General features: G+C 48.0%; 1 protein-coding gene across 1 annotated transcript in view; it reads left to right on the top strand.

Moving 5' to 3' along the window:
- Positions 1-2151: 2151 nt before the first annotated feature.
- The window catches only part of ATP13A3 (ATPase 13A3), a 96276-nt gene continuing 92427 nt past the window's right edge, over positions 2152-6000 (top strand). The window contains exon 1 of the mRNA XM_075268560.1: positions 2152-2290. The gene's annotated coding sequence lies outside the window, so the exon portion shown is untranslated. The remainder of the gene's footprint in view (positions 2291-6000) is intronic.

Raw genomic sequence — 6000 nt, 5'->3', positions numbered from 1 at the left:
GATATGTAGTCTTGTCTCAAAAGCAATTGGTTAGACTAATTAACATGGAGATGCTATGGGCTACCAGGAAATGGAATGCTAATGAATCCCTATCTAGCTGATTGACTTCAGAGTTGCACCTTTGTGTCAAGCGTGTGTAACTCAGGATGTTCTATAGAAACACTGGAAGTTAGATCCAAGAAGTGACAAAAGGTCTTTGATGTGTAATTATCTTCTGAGCCTTGATATACACATACTGTATACAGTGACTGTAGGGGGGTAGTTTCCTGTTGAAGTGTAATTAGTCAGCACTCCACATCCAAGTACTAAAATGTTATAAGTCCAACCTGCTTGTGTCTGTATAAATATTGCCTCTTCTGTAACAATAAATCAGAACTCACTTGATACACTATCAGTTGCGTGTGTGTGTGCGTGTGGCTTCTCCAGGCCCAATGGGTGGTAGCCCATCTAGGCCTGTTAATTAATTATTAATTTGGAACTCTGCAACATACTTTTACAAGGACAATTTAATGTCCCCAACAGGGTGGGGAGAGAACGGCATGAAACTGGGGACAGAGATGGAGGGGGCCCAATGAAACTGAGGGGGCAAATGAAGGGGAGGGGTGGAACAGCATGACACTGGGGCAGAGACGGGGGACATGAAACTGTGGGCAGATGAAGGGGGAGAACGTGATGAAACTGGGGACAGAGATAGAGGGAGGGACATGAAACTGGGGACAGAGGAAGGGTGTATATGAAACTGGGGGAGAGATGGAGGGGGGGCATATAATTTACGGGTGACTGTAGGAGGATTATACTGTGTGGGAGCACATGATAAATGAATGAGAATGGGTGGAATCAACATAAAAGTGGGTGGAGCCAAATTTGCAGCGGCGCGCAGAGCGCACCGCACATTTTGCCCCTCTTTCTACTCTTGAAAAGATTGGGAGGTATGGCGTTGGTGACGCCACACTCCTGCATGACGTCACTCGCTTCATCTGCAACGCACAGTGTCTCGACTCCCCCACCTCCTTTACAAGGGGGCCCACTGAGGCTCTGTCGACCAAGGGCCCATAAAAACCTGGAGCCGGCCCTGCCAGAGAGGCTCTGTTCGGTCACATGTACTTCACCAAAGGGGGATGGTCACTTCAAATGCCTGTATCTCAGATTCTGTTATAGTGAGTTCTTAATGCTTGGCATTATGTAAAACAAAAACCCTATTTTTCTAGGCGGTATACAACCAGAGATAGAGCCGTTTGAAGTGACTATCCTCCCTTTGGTAAATGCTTCAGCTCTAGATATTTACAATATAACTGTATGGACTTTCCCTAGCAACAGCTCAGCTAGAAGGTTGCTAAGGAGAATATTACAGCCTGTTTTATAATAAAAAGGAATTTAGATAGGGTAATAAAGAGTATTACAACAATGGTCACCAAACACACCTTGACACAATGGCAAAAAAACCAAAGAGATTGTCGGTTATCCTTTAATATCATCCTTAGGATAAGCAATCCATATGAGATCATTAAGGGGGGTCTGACCCCCAGCACCCCTATGATCACCTGCTGGCACAGTGGCCACTTTCTCAGCTCCCATTCTCTCAGGACCGCTCTGATACAAGATGACCAGTGCTTGGCTTCCTGTTTTGTCCTTCATCACTAATCCACACCTTGATCAGTCCTTCCCACACACACACACACAGCACCCTGAGCTATCCTGCTGTGTCAGACTGACAGCTGCTCTCTCTCCCTCCATCACCTCAGCTGCTGTCACACAGGAGGACCTCCTCTATCCGGGGAGCTGTCTGTCACATCAACCAATCACGTTCCCTCTTTCATTTTAATACCCGTATAGTTTCAGTGAGTGCTGGAATCCTATTGGTTGCTATGGACAACTGCTCATCCTCGTCCTGCTCGTAGGACATTGCGGAGTCTGCCCAGTGACATCCTGCGCTCCGGCACGGTGGTTACCTCAGTGGGCGCTCCTCACCTTGCCGTGCCCCAGCCCCGCTCCCCCTCCTCGGTGTTGTCAGCGCTTTACTCCTCCCCCCGAGTACTCTCGTCTCCTCCGTCCCTCTCTATGGTGTCTCCTCCTTCTCCAGTCCTCGCTACTGCTGCTGCTGTTCTCCCGCCTGCCTCGGTGTCTTCACCTCCTGTCACTTTCTGCCGCTCTCAGGCTCCGGCCCTCGCACCCACCATGGGCCTTAGGTGATAAACCGAGACGGCCGCCGGATTCAGCGGGCGGAAAGCAGAGCTACCGGAGAGCGTGGATTCCCGGGCCTCACCGCCCGTACCGGGGGCCTGAACACCGGGTAAGTCGGGAGCTCCTGCCGCGTCTTATCGGCTCCTGTGGCGCGGGTGTCTCTGTCATGAGACGTGAGTGTAGTGTGACAGCCGGGGAGGCAGCAGGTTGTGGACACACGGAGTGCTGGTGACATGTGCCTGCAGTCTCAGCATCGTCATGTACAGGCAGCCGCTTCCGCTTCAGTGTCTGCCATTCTGATGTCAGGGGCCGGTGGCAGGCTGTCAGGGCAGGCTCACCCTGTGGCTGGACGGTCTCCACGTGGTGTGTGCCCCGGCCCCGCAGGCGGAGGGGAGTCTGCTGGATGAGTCACCTCTCCAGGGCTCCATGTGTGGGCAGCTCCGGCCGCTGTGAGCTCAGCTTGTACACGGGCTGCTTTGTTATTCTGCTGTCAGGCTGTTTTGGTCCAGTTGTAACTGGAAAGTGTTTCTACCTGAGAGGACGGGCTCCTGGTGACAGGCGGAGCAGTGATCATGGCTGTGAGCCCCATAGGCACCATACACTGAGCCCGGCCACTAGTCTACGTCACAGCTGACATGGCGCTCCACTGAAATGAATGACTAACTGCAAGGGTCTAGGTGGTGACTCACTTTGGGGGATCTCCCATGTGAGACAGATGATACCATTCAGGGATCTGGTAATGCTGTGTGACAGTTCTGATAATGGTACCCCAGTTGGTTGTCACTTGGAAGCTATTTTACAGGATTAGATGATTTGCCTAAGGAGGGAAATGGGGTAAAATAACAAGACACAGGAGTGACGTGGTGACCCCTCTGCCTGTAATAGCATTTGTAACGCTGCCCCCCACCTGTCTGTGTGGCTCCATTGATGATGACACATGACCCCTGGCAATGTCCTCAATCATGTATGTACAGTATATTAGTGTAACCCTAGTCTCTATATATCATTCTATTCATATAGTCTAGTCTCATATATCTATCTATTATATGTTTATATAATACGGTTTGTACTGAGCTGAATGAGTAAAAGGTGGGGTGATACTTTGTCACAATGCCCCTTTCCTTTGCCTAGAGATTTATTGCTTGGGAATAACTGGAGATGCAGTAAACTGGGAGATAATCTCTGGAATGACTTCTTATCAGCCATCTCTCCTTTGCACACAGCTTGTCATCTCCATATCTTGAGCCATTTCTGTGGAAGATAAGCTAGCTGCCATTGTAAATTGTACTTTGTTGTTGATCTGTAAGGGTCCTTTTATATGGAAAGATTATCTGCTGATGCTGAGAGCTGATGGACGATTGTTTTACTTTAGGACCCAATGTTTGTGGGAGGATCTGAGCAAGCCATTGTTTGTTCTCCCCTCCTCTCATACAGTAAATATCCTTGTTTGGCTCTTTGCTGGGAACCTTTTACATGGCATGAGGCAGTGATCGGGAAAAGGCGTTCAGGTAACAGTCTCCTCTATATAATCGGCCATTTATTTCCACTTGCACATGCATGCTTGACCAAGCATGCATGTGTTCTCTATGGGGAGACTGGACAAATCCGGTGCTGAACATTGCCAGCTGTGCCTTGCTTTTGAGGAAAAAAAGATCAGGCATATCGAAACCAACATGCCTTTCTGCAGTGGCATGCTTTTGGGGAGAGTTGCTAGAGCTCACACAGTGTGTAGATACCCGTATTACCACTTGATTTTGTGTGTATTAGGCTCCTGCATGCGGCCATAATGCATCTGGAGTGTATTACAGAAACAAATCACATTCTGGGTCTAATGATGCAAACTCCCGTCATCACAGATGCTTATTAGAGATGAGTGAGTACTGTTCGGATCAGCCCATCCAAACAGCACGCTCGCATAGAAATGAATGGACGTAGCTGGCACGCGGGGGTTAAGCGGCCGGCCGCCGTCAAAGCGGAAGTACCAGGTGCATCCATTCATTTCTATGGAGCGTGCTGTTTGGATCAGCTGATCCGAACAGTACTCGCTCATCTCTAATGCTTATAATGTTGTATGTTTGGGTCATGTAATCCATGGTCATAGTAATTATGCCCACGTTCAAGAGTCCTCAGGCTGCCATAGAGGTTTCATACAGCAGGTAGAGTTAAGAGTTGGGAGTGATGTTTGTACTGCTTCCTTCAAATGTCTGTTCCAGGATGTGGCTGAAGATCAGGATATATTTTATTGGAACAACTGGGAGATTATCATTCCCTTTACGCCAGCTTTCTGCCGTAGAGGGATGCTATTGTGGTGTCCTTCGAAGCAAGACTGTCTTGCACCATAAGTATGTCACAACTCCTGTTCTGCGTCTCATTTGCCATGCTCCGTGAGTTATGATAGAAATCTGCACCAGTTTCTAACAGGTTCTCCATCTGTGCCATAAGAATACTATTATGTGATGTGCCATACGATCTTTAGGTTTATGTGAGGTATACAATGGAGCATTATAGAGAGTTATGAGTAAGAATAAGTTCCATTATCACAGCAGTGGTCAGTCCAGGAAATTACTCCAGAACATAGACCACGTTTCATAGATGGAACATGGTTGTGTGAATTGGTTCTTAGTCCCTCATTATCTAATATTTGCCTGGGGCTGTCACCAATTGTACACACAAGTACATATTCCTGACTCCCAGTTCTAATGGTTCTCCCAACACATTGCCTGTATCGTTTTCACAAGTAGAAAGTCTTTCCCAGTACTAAAGACATTATTAGTAGCAGTGGCGAACGTAAGGAGGAATGTTCCTCTCTCCTCCTACTGCAGCTGGAACCACACCGATGGGTAGGGTACTGATCAGAGAACATGGCAGACCCTGGGCAGTTCTCTGGAGGAGCAAGCACTCAAATTCGCTTGAAACAGTAAAATGCACTTGTCTGTAGTCTATTCAAGTACTGGCGACAACCAATAAGGTACCCGGGAATTGCAGTTTTTACTGCAATTTCATCTGCTGCTGGCTAGCTTTAAAGAGGACCTTTCACCACTTTTGGGCACATGCAGTGTTATATACTGCTGGAAAGCTGACAGTGCGCTGAATTCAGCGCACTGTCGGCTTTCCCGATCTGTGCCCGGTGTAAAGAGCTTACGGTGCCGGTACCGTAGTGCTCTATGGTCAGAAGGGCGTTTCTGGCGAGGCAGAAGGACGTCTCTGGCTAATGGTCAGAAACGCCCTTCTGACCATAGAGCACTACGGTACCGGCACCGTAAGCTCTTTACACCGGGCACAGATCGGGAAAGCCGACAGTGCGCTGAATTCAGCGCACTGTCAGCTTTCCAGCAGTATATAACACTGCATGTGCCCAAAAGTGGTGAAAGGTCCTCTTTAAACACTTTACTACCCATCCTTATGGAAGTCTCCTAATGAACCCTAATAGACTGTGGGGGAAACTTGTAGAGAGTCTTGCAAACTATATTTAGACAGTATCAAATGGCATCTTGCATCTAACAGAGGCTGTCATAAATTGCCTTGAAACAGTATTATACTCTGGGGTCTTTTCAATGACGTCGGACGCCACATGACCCGGGATGCAGGCCGGTTTTTGTACTTCCCGGCGAATGGAAACCCTAGTGTGAACTCAACTTCAGACGGCGTCAGTGCTATATCTTTATTGCTACTGGTGTCTTTTGGGTGAAGGGACCATCTTGGAATACATGTCCTGCTTTGGTCCATTTTGTGTATCACAGAGTTCTGTTAAAGTTTATGGGTTTGTGAAAATCACAGACAGCATACGGATGCTGTCCATGTAGAGTCGTTTTTTTTTTT

Source organism: Leptodactylus fuscus, chromosome 3 (assembly GCF_031893055.1).
Source record: "Leptodactylus fuscus isolate aLepFus1 chromosome 3, aLepFus1.hap2, whole genome shotgun sequence".
In the NCBI taxonomy this organism is placed as follows: domain Eukaryota; kingdom Metazoa; phylum Chordata; class Amphibia; order Anura; family Leptodactylidae; genus Leptodactylus; species Leptodactylus fuscus.
Note: the sequence above shows the minus strand (reverse complement) of the source record. Positions and strands in the feature narration are given on the sequence as shown.